Genomic DNA, 15563 nt, shown 5'->3' with positions numbered 1-15563 from the left:
ATCGGAAACAGATTTAGCCCTCGACGTCTGAACAACTTTTTTTGAAAAAATCCCTAAGGCGCGCGGTCACAATTTCAGCAAAAATCTGACGTTCTGCAATTCACTCAAAAATGGTGCCAAACTGTTGCAAGTGATCCCCTGAAATGTTTTTCGGTGGAAACAGATGGGTATTTATTATCGGAAACAGAATTAGCCCTCGACGTCTGAACAACTTTTTTTGAAAAAATCCCTAAGGCGCGCCTTCACAATTTCTGCTAAAAATCTGACGTTCTGCAATTCACTCAAAAATGTAGGCAAACGGTTGCAACTGATCCCCTGAAATGTTTTTTGGTTGAAACAGATGGGTTTTTATCATCGGAAACAGAATTAGCCCTCGACGTCTGAACAACTTTTTTTAAAAAAATCCCTAAGCCGCGCGGTCACAATTTCAGCAAAAATCTGACGTTCTGCAATTCACTCAAAAATGTTGGCAAGCTGTTGCAAACGATCCCCTGAAATGTTTTTCGGTGTAAACAGATGGCTTTTTTATTATCGGAAACAGAATTAGCCCTCGACGTCTGAACAACTTTTTTTGAAAAAATCCCTAAGCCGCGCGGTCACAATTTCAGCAGAAATCTGATGTTCTGCAATTCACTCAAAAATGGTGCCAAACTGTTGCAAACGATCCGCTGAAAGGTTTTTTGGTGGAAACAGATGGGTTTTTATCATCGGAAACAGATTTAGCCCTCGACGTCTGAACAACTTTTTTTGAAAAAATCCCTAAGCCGCGCGGTCACAATTTCTGCTAAAAATCTGACGTTCTCCAATTCACTCAAAAATGTTGGCAAACGGTTGCAACTGATCCCCTGAAATGTTTTTTGGTGGAAACACATGGGTTTTTATTATCGGAAACAGAATTAGCCCTCGAAGTCTGAACAACTTTTTTTAAAAAAAAAATCCCTAAGCCTCGCGGTCACAATTTCTGCCAAAAATCTGACGTTCTGCAATTCACTAAAAAATGGTGCCAAACTGTTGCAAACGATCCCCTGAAATGTTTTTCAGTGGAAACAGATGGGTTTTTATTATCGGAAACAGAATTAGCCCTCGACGTCTGAACAAGTTTTTTTGGAAAAACTCCCTGAGGCGCGCGGTCACAATTTCACCAAAAATCTGACCTTCTGCAATTCACTCAAAAATGTTGGCAAACTGGTGCAAGTGATCCCCTGAAATCTTTTTCGGTGGAAACAGATGGGTTTATATCATCGGAAACAGAATTAGCCCCCGTCGACTGAACAACTTTTTTTGAAAAAATCCCTAAGCCGCGCGGTCACAATTTCAGCAAAAATCTGACGTTCTGCAATTCACTCAAAAATGGTGCCAAACTGTTGGAAACGATCCCCTGAAATCTTTTTGGGTGTAAACAGATGGCTTTTTATTATCGGAAACAGAATTAGCCCTCGACGTCTGAACAACTTTTTTTTAAAAAAATCCCTAAGGCGCGCGGTCACAATTTCTGCTAAAAATCTGACGTTCTGCAATTCACTCAAAAATGGTGCCAAACTCTTGCAAACGATCCCCTGAAATGTTTTTCTGTGGAAACAGATGGGTTTTTATCATCGGAAACAGAATTAGCCCTCGACGTCTGAACAACTTTTTTAAAAAAAATCCCTAAGGCGCGCGGTCACAATTTCTGCTAAAAATCTGACGTTCTCCAATTCACTCAAAAATGTTGGCAAACGGTTGCAACTGATCCCCTGAAATGTTTTTTGGTGGAAACCGATGGGTTTTTATCATCGGAAACGGAATTAGCCCTCTACGTCTGAACAAGTTTTTTTGGAAAAAATCCCTAAGGCGCGCGGTCACAATTTCAGCAAAAATCTGACATTCTGCAATTCACTCAAAAATGGTGCCAAACTGTTGCAAACGATCCCCTGAAATGTTTTTTGGTGGAAACAGATGGGTATTTATTATCGGAAACAGAATTAGCCCTCGACGTCACAACAACTTTTTTGGAAAAAATCCCTAAGGCTCGCGGTCACAATTTCTGCTAAAAATCTGACCTTCTGCAATTCACTCAAAAATGTTGGCAAACTGTTGCAAGTGATCCCCTGAAATCTTCTTCGGTGGAAACAGATGGGTTTATATCATCGGAAACAGAATTAGCCCCCGTCGACTGAACAACTTTTTTTGAAAAAATCCCCAAGGCGCGCGGTCACAATTTCAGCAAAAATCTGACGTTCTGCAATTCACTCAAAAATGGTGCCAAACTGTTGAAAACGATCCCCTCAAAGGTTTTTCGGTGGAAACACATGGGTTTTTATTATCAGAAACAGAATTAGCCCTCGAAGTCTGAACAACTTTTTTAAAAAAAAATCCCTGAGCCGCGCGGTCACAATTTCTGCCAAAAATCTGACGTTCTGCAGTTCACTAAAAAATGGTGCCAAACTGTTGCAAACGATGCCCTGAAATGTTTTTCAGTGGAAACAGATGGGTTTTTATCATCGGAAACAGAATTAGCCCTCGACGTCTGAACAACTTTTTTTGAAAAAATCCCTAAGGCGCGCGGTCACAATTTCTGCTAAAAATCTGACCTTCTCCAATTCACTCAAAAATGTTGGCAAACTGTTGCAAGTGATCCCCTGAAATCTTTTTCGGTGGAAACAGATGGGTTTATATCATCGGAAACAGAATTAGCCCTCGACGTCTGAACAACTTTTTTTGAAAAAATCCCTAAGCCGCGCGGTCACAATTTCTGCTAAAAATCTGACGTTCTGCAATTCACTAAAAAATGGTGCCAAACTCTTGCAAACGATCCCCTGAAATGTTTTTCAGTGGAAACAGATGGCTTTTTTATTATCGGAAACAGAATTAGCCCTCGACGTCTGAACAACTTTTTTTAAAAAAAATCCCTAAGGCGCGCGGTCACAATTTCTGCAGAAATCTTATGTTCTGCAATTCACTCAAAAATGGTGCCAAACTGTTGCAAACGATCCGCTGAAAGGTTTTTTGGTGGAAACAGATGGGTTTTTATCATCGGAAACAGATTTAGCCCTCGACGTCTGAACAACTTTTTTTGAAAAAATCCCTAAGCCGCGCGGTCACAATTTCTGCTAAAAATCTGACGTTCTCCAATTCACTCAAAAATGTTGGCAAACGGTTGCAACTGATCCCCTGAAATGTTTTTTGGTGGAAACACATGGGTTTTTATTATCGGAAACAGAATTAGCCCTCGAAGTCTGAACAACTTTTTTTTAAAAAAAATCCCTAAGCCTCGCGGTCACAATTTCTGCCAAAAATCTGACGTTCTGCAATTCACTAAAAAATGGTGCCAAACTGTTGCAAACGATCCCCTGAAATGTTTTTCAGTGGAAACAGATGGGTTTTTATTATCGGAAACAGAATTAGCCCTCGACGTCTGAACAAGTTTTTTTGGAAAAACTCCCTGAGGCGCGCGGTCACAATTTCAGCAAAAATCTGACCTTCTGCAATTCACTCAAAAATGTTGGCAAACTGGTGCAAGTGATCCCCTGAAATCTTTTTCGGTGGAAACAGATGGGTTTATATCATCGGAAACAGAATTAGCCCCCGTCGACTGAACAACTTTTTTTGAAAAAATCCCTAAGCCGCGCGGTCACAATTTCAGCAAAAATCTGACGTTCTGCAATTCACTCAAAAATGGTGCCAAACTGTTGGAAACGATCCCCTGAAATGTTTTTGGGTGTAAACAGATGGCTTTTTATTATCGGAAACAGAATTAGCCCTCGACGTCTGAACAACTTTTTTTAAAAAAAATCCCTAAGGCGCGCGGTCACAATTTCTGCTAAAAATCTGACGTTCTGCAATTCACTCAAAAATGGTGCCAAACTCTTGCAAACGATCCCCTGAAATGTTTTTCGGTGGAAACAGATGGGTTTTTATCATCGGAAACAGAATTAGCCCTCGACGTCCGAACAACTTTTTTTGAAAAAATCCCTAAGGCGCGCGGTCACAATTTCTGCTAAAAATCTGACGTTCTCCAATTCACTCAAAAATGTTGGCAAACGGTTGCAACTGATCCCCTGAAATGTTTTTTGGTGGAAACACATGGGTTTTTATTATCGGAAACAGAATTAGCCCTCGAAGTCTGAAAAACTTTTTTTAAAAAAAAATCCCTAAGCCTCGCGGTCACAATTTCTGCCAAAAATCTGACGTTCTGCAATTCACTAAAAAATGGTGCCAAACTGTTGCAAAGGATCCCCTGAAATGTTTTTCAGTGGAAACAGATGGGTTTTTATTATCGGAAACAGAATTAGCCCTCGACGTCTGAACAAGTTTTTTTGGAAAAACTCCCTGAGGCGCGCGGTCACAATTTCAGCAAAAATCTGACCTTCTGCAATTCACTCAAAAATGTTGGCAAACTGGTGCAAGTGATCCCCTGAAATCTTTTTTGGTGGAAACAGATGGGTTTATATCATCGGAAACAGAATTAGCCCCCGTCGACTGAACAACTTTTTTTGAAAAAATCCCTAAGCCGCGCGGTCACAATTTCAGCAAAAATCTGACGTTCTGCAATTCACTCAAAAATGGTGCCAAACTGTTGGAAACGATCCCCTGAAATGTTTTTCGGTGTAAACAGATGGCTTTTTATTATCGGAAACAGAATTAGCCCTCGACGTCTGAACAACTTTTTTAAAAAAAAATCCCTAAGGCGCGCGGTCACAATTTCTGCTAAAAATCTGACGTTCTGCAATTCACTCAAAAATGGTGCCAAACTCTTGCAAACGATCCCCTGAAATGTTTTTCGGTGGAAACAGATGGGTTTTTATCATCGGAAACAGAATTAGCCCTCGACGTCTGAACAACTTTTTTTGAAAAAATCCCTAAGGCGCGCGGTCACAATTTCTGCTAAAAATCTGACGTTCTCCAATTCACTCAAAAATGTTGGCAAACGGTTGCAACTGATCCCCTGAAATGTTTTTTGGTGGAAACACATGGGTTTTTATTATCGGAAACAGAATTAGCCCTCGAAGTCTGAAAAACTTTTTTAAAAAAAAAATCCCTAAGCCTCGCGGTCACAATTTCTGCCAAAAATCTGACGTTCTGCAATTCACTAAAAAATGGTGCCAAACTGTTGCAAACGATCCCCTGAAATGTTTTTCAGTGGAAACAGATGGGTTTTTATTATCGGAAACAGAATTAGCCCTCGACGTCTGAACAAGTTTTTTTGGAAAAACTCCCTGAGGCGCGCGGTCACAATTTCAGCAAAAATCTGACCTTCTGCAATTCACTCAAAAATGTTGGCAAACTGGTGCAAGTGATCCCCTGAAATGTTTTTTGGTGGAAACAGATGGGTTTTTATCATCGGAAACAGATTTAGCCCTCGACGTCTGAACAACTTTTTTTGAAAAAATCCCTAAGGCGCGCGGTCACAATTTCAGCAAAAATCTGACGTTCTGCAATTCACTCAAAAATGGTGCCAAACTGTTGCAAGTGATCCCCTGAAATGTTTTTCGGTGGAAACAGATGGGTATTTATTATCGGAAACAGAATTAGCCCTCGACGTCTGAACAACTTTTTTTGAAAAAATCCCTAAGGCGCGCCTTCACAATTTCTGCTAAAAATCTGACGTTCTGCAATTCACTCAAAAATGTAGGCAAACGGTTGCAATTGATCCCCTGAAATGTTTTTTGGTTGAAACAGATGGGTTTTTATCATCGGAAACAGAATTAGCCCTCGACGTCTGAACAACTTTTTTTAAAAAAATCCCTAAGCCGCGCGGTCACAATTTCAGCAAAAATCTGACGTTCTGCAATTCACTCAAAAATGTTGGCAAGCTGTTGCAAACGATCCCCTGAAATGTTTTTCGGTGTAAACAGATGGCTTTTTTATTATCGGAAACAGAATTAGCCCTCGACGTCTGAACAACTTTTTTTGAAAAAATCCCTAAGCCGCGCGGTCACAATTTCAGCAGAAATCTGATGTTCTGCAATTCACTCAAAAATGGTGCCAAACTGTTGCAAACGATCCGCTGAAAGGTTTTTTGGTGGAAACAGATGGGTTTTTATCATCGGAAACAGATTTAGCCCTCGACGTCTGAACAACTTTTTTTGAAAAAATCCCTAAGCCGCGCGGTCACAATTTCTGCTAAAAATCTGACGTTCTCCAATTCACTCAAAAATGTTGGCAAACGGTTGCAACTGATCCCCTGAAATGTTTTTTGGTGGAAACAGATGGGTTTTTATTATCGGAAACAGAATTAGCCCTCGACGTCTGAACAAGTTTTTTTGGAAAAACTCCCTGAGGCGCGCGGTCACAATTTCACCAAAAATCTGACCTTCTGCAATTCACTCAAAAATGTTGGCAAACTGGTGCAAGTGATCCCCTGAAATCTTTTTCGGTGGAAACAGATGGGTTTATATCATCGGAAACAGAATTAGCCCCCGTCGACTGAACAACTTTTTTTGAAAAAATCCCTAAGCCGCGCGGTCACAATTTCAGCAAAAATCTGACGTTCTGCAATTCACTCAAAAATGGTGCCAAACTGTTGGAAACGATCCCCTGAAATGTTTTTGGGTGTAAACAGATGGCTTTTTATTATCGGAAACAGAATTAGCCCTCGACGTCTGAACAACTTTTTTTTAAAAAAATCCCTAAGGCGCGCGGTCACAATTTCTGCTAAAAATCTGACGTTCTGCAATTCACTCAAAAATGGTGCCAAACTCTTGCAAACGATCCCCTGAAATGTTTTTCTGTGGAAACAGATGGGTTTTTATCATCGGAAACAGAATTAGCCCTCGACGTCTGAACAACTTTTTTAAAAAAAATCCCTAAGGCGCGCGGTCACAATTTCTGCTAAAAATCTGACGTTCTCCAATTCACTCAAAAATGTTGGCAAACGGTTGCAACTGATCCCCTGAAATGTTTTTTGGTGGAAACCGATGGGTTTTTATCATCGGAAACGGAATTAGCCCTCTACGTCTGAACAAGTTTTTTTGGAAAAAATCCCTAAGGCGCGCGGTCACAATTTCAGCAAAAATCTGACATTCTGCAATTCACTCAAAAATGGTGCCAAACTGTTGCAAACGATCCCCTGAAATGTTTTTTGGTGGAAACAGATGGGTATTTATTATCGGAAACAGAATTAGCCCTCGACGTCACAACAACTTTTTTGGAAAAAATCCCTAAGGCTCGCGGTCACAATTTCTGCTAAAAATCTGACCTTCTGCAATTCACTCAAAAATGTTGGCAAACTGTTGCAAGTGATCCCCTGAAATCTTCTTCGGTGGAAACAGATGGGTTTATATCATCGGAAACAGAATTAGCCCCCGTCGACTGAACAACTTTTTTTGAAAAAATCCCCAAGGCAATTTCACAATTTCAGCAAAAATCTGACGTTCTGCAATTCACTCAAAAATGGTGCCAAACTGTTGAAAACGATCCCCTCAAAGGTTTTTCGGTGGAAACACATGGGTTTTTATTATCAGAAACAGAATTAGCCCTCGACGTCTGAACAACTTTTTTAAAAAAAAATCCCTGAGCCGCGCGGTCACAATTTCTGCCAAAAATCTGACGTTCTGCAGTTCACTAAAAAATGGTGCCAAACTGTTGCAAACGATGCCCTGAAATGTTTTTCAGTGGAAACAGATGGGTTTTTATCATCGGAAACAGAATTAGCCCTCGACGTCTGAACAACTTTTTTTGAAAAAATCCCTAAGGCGCGCGGTCACAATTTCTGCTAAAAATCTGACCTTCTCCAATTCACTCAAAAATGGTGCCAAACTGTTGCAAACGATCCCCTGAAATGTTTTTCAGTGGAAACAGATGGGTTTTTATTATCGGAAACAGAATTAGCCCTCGACGTCTGAACAAGTTTTTTTGGAAAAACTCCCTGAGGCGCGCGGTCAAAATTTCAGCAAAAATCTGACCTTCTGCAATTCACTCAAAAATGTTGGCAAACTGGTGCAAGTGATCCCCTGAAATCTTTTTCGGTGGAAACAGATGGGTTTATATCATCGGAAACAGAATTAGCCCCCTTCGACTGAACAACTTTTTTTGAAAAAATCCCTAAGCCTCGCGGTCACAATTTCAGCAAAAATCTGACGTTCTGCAATTCACTCAAAAATGGTGCCAAACTGTTGGAAACGATCCCCTGAAATGTTTTTCGGTGTAAACAGATGGCTTTTTATTATCGGAAACAGAATTAGCCCTCGACGTCTGAACAACTTTTTTTTTTTTTTTTTTTAAGAAAAACCTTTATTGCGTTACCTCAATTAAAAAAACATAAATACATCATCCATAAAAACAAACACAAAAGAAAAAGTATATCGAAAGAATTTAGAATACAAAACCAATTTCAAGTTCCCTACTACTTAGGTACACATATCTTATACAAATCAAATTCACTATCTGACTTCCCACCACCACGTCGAGAGCCATAACTCAACAGTATATTCAGCAGTGTCTTCATCTAGTCGTAGTTCGTACCTCGCGGTTTTTATATCGTACCCACTGTAATTTTTACATTTCCCAAAGTCAACTCCATGTATGAGAGAAATTTATTCCAGTCGTTAATAAATTTGTTATTTCTCTGTTGCCTGATCTTTTGAGTCATTATTGCTGTATCCATGTACTCAATTAATTTGTTCTGCCAGTCGCTGATCGTTGGGATATGAGATGTTTTCCAACTCTGTGCTAACAGTATCCTTGCGGATACTGTCGCATACTGAAAAAAAGTTTGGTCGTCTTTATTAATTTCTTCTCCTATCATTCCTAGAAGGAATGCCTCGGGCTTTTTTGGAAATGTATACCTTAGGACCTTTTTCAACTCATCATATACCAACCCCCAAAACCTTTTTATTTCTTCGCAGGACCACCACATATGGAAGAAATCTCCCTCTTTCTTCCTACACTTCCAGCACGTCTTGTCCCCAGTTCTATACATTTTAACTAATTTTGTTGGTGTGATGTACCACCTGTACATCATTTTTTCCATATTCTCTCGGAATCTGACGCAAGCTGAGAATTTCATGTCTTTAGTCCATAGTTTTGTCCATCTTTCATATTCAATGGGGTGTCCTAGGTCTATGGCCCACTTAATCATAACATCTTTGATTTCCTCATCCATTGTATCCCAATCTAATAGCTGGTTATACATTTTAGTTAGGAGTTTAGATTTTCCCTCTATTATTTCTAATTGGAATCTGGATTTGTTCTTACTCATTCCGGTTTTTTTATGTTCCCTCCAAATAGCATTAATTTGGTGGTATTGAAACCATCCCGCTAGTTTATCTTTTAATTCTTCGTAGGTTTTAATTTCCCATCCTTTTTCTGATCTTTTTAGGAGGTCGGCGTATGTCCATCTTTTACCTTCCATGTTTTGTTTCTTAATTATTAGGATGTCAACGGGTGACAGCCACCAAGGGATATCTTTTTCTACTAACCTTTTGCACCTGTTCCACACCTCCAACAACGCGCCTCTTATAATATGGTTGGAGAATCCTTTGTGTGCTTTCCCCTTGTCTTCCCACAGGTACGCATGCCACCCATATCTAGTATTAAAGCCCTCCAAATCCAATAGGTCCGTATTATCTAGAGCTATCCATTCCTTAGTCCAGCAGAGGCATGACGCCTCGTAGTATAATTGTAGGTTTGGCACTGCAAACCCTCCTCTATCCCTTCTGTCAGTGAGCAGCTTATATTTAATCCTGGCCCTTTTACCCTGCCAGATAAATCTGGAGAGGGTCCTCTGCCAATCTTTGAACATAGTTGTGCCCCTGACTACTGGGATATTTTGGAATAGGAATATCATCCTTGGAAGGATGCTCATTTTAATAGCTGCCATTCTTCCCTCCCAAGAAAGTTGTAATCTATTCCAGCTATCCAGGTCTCTTTTGCACTCTCTCCAAGTTCTATTGTAATTATCTTCCACCAGATTTATATTTTTTGGGGTAATCCAGATACCCAGATATTTGACCTTTTTCGATACCGTTAACCCGGATTCCATCTCAATTTTATTTTTTAGTTGTTCATCTACATTTTTTATCAACATCTTCGTTTTATTTTTATTCAATTTAAAGCCGGATAGTCTACCAAACGTTTCCATTAACTCAATCATTGTGTTAATCCCATTTGCGGGGTCCTCTAATGACACTACTAAGTCGTCAGCGTAGGCCTTAACTTTGTACTCTTTTGTGCCTATTCTGATCCCTCTTACTTCAGATGTTTCTCTTATCTTGTTTAGAATAGTTTCCAGAACCAAGATAAACAACAGGGGCGACAGAGGGCACCCCTGTCTTGTACCTTTAGTGATCTTAAATGAGTTAGTCAGGTTACTGTTGATAATTACTTTCGCTCTTTGATCAGAGTAAATCGACTTTATTGCTTCTAGAAATGGCCCTCTTATTCCAACCTTTTCCATACACTTTGTAAGGAAGTGCCAGGATACATTATCGAAAGCCTTCTCAGCGTCTATAAAGACTAAGGCAGCGGGGATGTCAATTCTAAGATCCAAATATTCAATTATGTTAATTATATGTCTTACATTGTCCTTAATCTGCCTGCCGGGCAGAAATCCGGCCTGGTCTTTGTGGATCGCTCTATTCAGGTATTTCTTTAATCTGCTAGCCATTATTCCTGCAAAGATCTTATAATCGTCATTGAGCAGTGATATTGGTCTGTAATTCTTTATATCGAGCGCATCCAAGTCTACTTTCGGAATTACCGTTATGTATCCCTCTCTCCATGAGTCAGGTATATCTCCCCCTTGTAAGATGTTGTTGATTACGTTACACAAAACCGGGGCCAGATATTCCTCTAGGGTTTTGTAGTATTTTTGAGACAGGCCATCTGGGCCTGGGGCTTTCCCCGGTTTCATTTTCTTAATAATGTTCCTGACCTCTTCCACCGTTATTGGGTCATTTAAGAGCGCTTTTTCTTCTTCTAGTAGTTGTTCCCCTCCACTGCTTTCCAAATACCTGTTTATCTCATTTATATCCTCATCTTCCTTCTTTTTATACAAAGTTTCGTAGTACTGCTGGAACTTTCCCTTTATCTCATTAGGATCTTCTATTATTTGGGCTTCATGTTTAATTTTATTAATTACTCTTTGTTTTTTCCTTTTCCTCAGTTGCCACGCTAGTAATTTACCTGTTTTATTTGCCGACTCAAAATATTTCTGTTTCATCAGTTTTATTCCCCACTCTATTTCTTGGTTTATCAGTGTTGAATATTGGGTTTGTAATAATTTACCGAGTTGTTTGATCTTTTCATCTTCAGGATTTTTTATTAAGTTTCTCTCTGTTTCTTTTAATTGTTTAATTATTTCAACCTTTTTTACCTCTCTCAAGTTCTTTTTATATTTATTCTGTTGGATCAAGAAACCCCTAAGTACTGCTTTACTTGCATCCCAGACCACATCGATTTTTGTTCCTTTATTCAAGTTTTGATCAAAGTATTCTTTCAAGATGTTCTTTGCCTTACCGATTGTATCATCCTGTTCCAATAGGTAGTCGTTCATTCTCCATCTATAAGGACCTGATAACTTACACTTTATTTCCAAAAATATAGGATTGTGGTCCGAGAGTGTTCTGGGGTCTATTTCACATTTCACCGGTCTTGTCGAGAGCTCTCTGGAGACCCAGATCTGGTCAATTCTACCCCAGCTTTGATGGACTCCGGAGAAGTGTGTAAACTGCTTTTCTGTTGGGTTTTTGAACCTCCAGATGTCAATTAAATCTAAATTTTCTTGGAGGTCATCAAAAGTTTTGGGGAGTTTCCCCTGGTTCCTCTTTCTCTTTTTTTCACTTCTATCTATCTCAGGTTCCGGGACTCCATTCATGTCACCAAGTACAATTAAATTGTGATTTTCCAATTCTAACAGTACTTGTTCCAATTTTCTATAGAATTCAGTTTGGTTTGTATTGGGGGCATAGATCGATACTACATTGATTCTTTCCCCTTGGTAGATAATTTGAACTCCGAGGATCCTCCCTTCTTCGTCTTTATAAATTAGTTTAGGTTCCAATTTCTCTTTCACATAGATTACCAAACCTCTCTTTTTATTCACTTCTGAGTTTATAAATTCCACTCCTAATTTTTTGTTAACCAGTATATGTTTGTGTTTTTTAGCTACATGAGTCTCCTGGCAGCAAATCACATCGCATTTTTTATTTCTCAGGACTTTCTCTATTTTATTTCTTTTAGATTTTTCGTTTAAACCGTTAACATTCCATGTTAGAAGAGTTAAAGACATTGCTAAAATTGTATATCGGGTTTATTCCAAACTATCAGTTCCTAACTTCCTTCTCCTCTTCCGTGTTCTCCTCTTCCACCTCACCCTCCTCCCCTTCCCCCCCCAGCTCCCCCAGCTCCCTCTCCCTCCCCCCCCGCAGCCCCACCCTTCCCTCCTCCTCGATTCTCCCGTTTCCTGCGTCCTGTCTATCTATTGCTCTATCTTCCTTTTTACTCAACTCCCTTTCGTATCTCCTCAGAAACTTTTCTATCTCTAGTGGATTGGTCAGTTTGAATCTCTTATCCTTAAAGAAGAAAGCGATTCCTTCGGGGAATTCCCATATAAATTGAATATTATTCCTTCTGAGAACACCTGTTATATGTCTATATCCCTCCCTTTTGCGTAGCAGCCTAACTGGGATCTCTTTAAGTACGATTATTGGTCTACCGCCTATTATTAGTTTTTTATGATAACTCGTTTTAAGAACCAAATTCCTCATTCCTATTGAGTTAAACACTACTAAGCAATCCCCAAGGGGTTTCTTAGTCCTGTTCTGGTATGTTCTTATTTTAATTCTAAAGGCGTTGTCTATCGTGAATGCAACCTCCTCCTCCTTCACCTCTAACCACTTTGCTAGTTCCTTGGTTATTTTTTCTCTGACATTCTCGTTCATCTCTTCTTCTATACCTCTAAATTTTAGGTGCATTTGTCTTTGTCGCATTTCTGTCATTGCAATACTGTCCCATATCTGTTCTTGTGTTTTGTTCAGCTCACGCATCTCCTCCTTCACCTTTTCTGTCTCCCTTTTCTGTTCTCTCGTATCTTTTTGAATTTTTTTGTTGGTTTCCTCGAGTGTCTTAGTTTTGATCGTTAACTCTTGGACTTTATTTGAGAGCTCCCCTATTGCTCCCTCTATTCTCCTATCTATCCTTTCCTGTAATTCCTCTAGTTTGTTTTCTATATGATTTTCGTTCTGCTTAAGTTCCTCCTTAATTTTTAACCACAGAAAGTCTAAGTCTTTAATTTCTTCTTGCCTAGATACTTTTCTTTCACCTGGGGTTCCCCCTCCCCTTTTCCCATTCTTCCCCTGCATCTTACTTTAATTATCCGCTTCAATCTTTTAAGGCTAATTCTCTCCCCCTAGGGGCTCACAATCTACTTACTCCCACGCTGTGAGACCGTTCAGTCTTTCTGGGCAGTCTCACTGGCTGCACCAAATACGTAGTCTTGAGGTGCCACTCTCCCACGGTCCGCTCTTCCACAGTCCTCTTTTCGTTCTTGTCTGTCCAAAATCTCCTATATATACAATTAGATCACACGTGCTCTTAATTAAGGTGGTCTTAGGAGGAGGTAGTGGTGAGTGTACTGTTCCAAAGTCTTATCTGAATAAGGAAGGCAACTCAAGTCCACAAATTAAAATGATTGTCCTGTTTAGTGACTCGCACTACGCCAAAAAAAAAAACTCTCTACAACAGCGTTGAAGTTTCCAATCTTTCCAGTCTATCTCAATCCAGCAGGGTAGTCTCTATCTTAATTTCACAATCCTATCCTTTTGTCTCTCCTCAGCTAGAAGCTTAGTAAAGTGTCCAATAGCAGATTACAAAGTATCAAAATAGCATAGTTTTCAGGCCACTTATTATGCTATTCAGACAGTCAATGAGTTCTTTTTGTTAATGAGAGAGGGAGTGGAAGGGCGGGGGGCGGGGAGGGTGGAGGGGTAGGAAGAGCAATATAGAAGTTTAACAAATTAAGTGTGGGGGGTGGGTATAGGAGGTATGGGATGTGGGGCAGAGGGAGTAAACTATCTTAAAAAACTGTAAAGAAGAGAAGATACAGAGGTTAGGTGATACTCTGGCTTCTCCTCAGATCGTATAAATCTTTCGCCTTTTGAACAACTTTTTTTAAAAAAAATCCCTAAGGCGCGCGGTCACAATTTCTGCTAAAAATCTGACGTTCTGCAATTCACTCAAAAATGGTGCCAAACTCTTGCAAACGATCCCCTGAAATGTTTTTCGGTGGAAACAGATGGGTTTTTATCATCGGAAACAGAATTAGCCCTCGACGTCTGAACAACTTTTTTTGAAAAAATCCCTAAGGCGCGCGGTCACAATTTCTGCTAAAAATCTGACGTTCTCCAATTCACTCAAAAATGTTGGCAAACGGTTGCAACTGATCCCCTGAAATGTTTTTTGGTGGAAACAGATGGGTTTTTATCATCGGAAACAGAATTAGCCCTCGACGTCTGAACAACTTTTTTTGAAAAAATCCCTAAGGCGCGCGGTCACACTTTCTGCTAAAAATCTGACGTTCTCCAATTCACTCAAAAATGTTGGCAAACGGTTGCAACTGATCCCCGGAAATGTTTTTTGGTGGAAACAGATGGGTTTATATCATCGGAAACAGAATTAGCCCCCGTCGACTGAACAACTTTTTTTGAAAAAATCCCCAAGGCGCGCGGTCACAATTTCAGCAAAAATCTGACGTTCTGCAATTCACTCAAAAATGGTGCCAAACTGTTGAAAACGATCCCCTCAAAGGTTTTTCGGTGGAAACACATGGGTTTTTATTATCGGAAACAGAATTAGCCCTCGACGTCTGAACAACTTTTTTTGAAAAAATCCCTAAGGCGCGCGGTCACAATTTCTGCTAAAAATCTGACCTTCTGCAATTCACTCAAAAATGTTGGCAAACTGTTGCAAGTGATCCCCTGAAATCTTTTTCGGTGGAAACAGATGGGTTTATATCATCGGAAACAGAATTAGCCCTCGACGTCTGAACAACTTTTTTTAAAAAAATCCCTAAGCCGCGCGGTCACAATTTCTGCTAAAAATCTGACGTTCTGCAATTCACTCAAAAATGTTGGCAAACTGTTGCAAACGATCCGCTGAAATGTTTTTTCCTGGAAACAGATGGGTTTTTATCATCGGAAACAGAATTAGCCCTCGACGTCTGAACAACTTTTTTAAAAAAAATCCCTAAGGCGCGCGGTCACAATTTCAGCAAAAATCTGACGTTCTGCAATTCACTCAAAAATGGTGCCAAACTGTTGCCAACGATCCCCTGAAATGTTTTTTGGTGGAAACAGATGGGTATTTATTATCGGAAACAGAATTAGCCCTCGAAGTCTGAACAACTTTTTTTTAAAAAAAATCCCTAAGCCGCGCGGTCACAATTTCTGCCAAAAATCTGACGTTCTGCAATTCACTCAAAAATGGTGCCAAACTGTTGCAAACGACCCCTGAAATGTTTTTCGGTGGAAACAGATGGGTTTTTATTATCGTAAACAGAATTAGCCCTCGACGTCACAACAACTTTTTTGGAAAAAATCCCTAAGGCGCGCGGTCACAATTTCTGCTAAAAATCTGACGTTCTGCAA

Source organism: Podarcis bocagei (assembly GCF_964188305.1).
Source record: "Podarcis bocagei genome assembly, chromosome: 7".
Taxonomy (NCBI): Eukaryota; Metazoa; Chordata; class Lepidosauria; order Squamata; family Lacertidae; genus Podarcis; species Podarcis bocagei.
Note: the sequence above shows the minus strand (reverse complement) of the source record.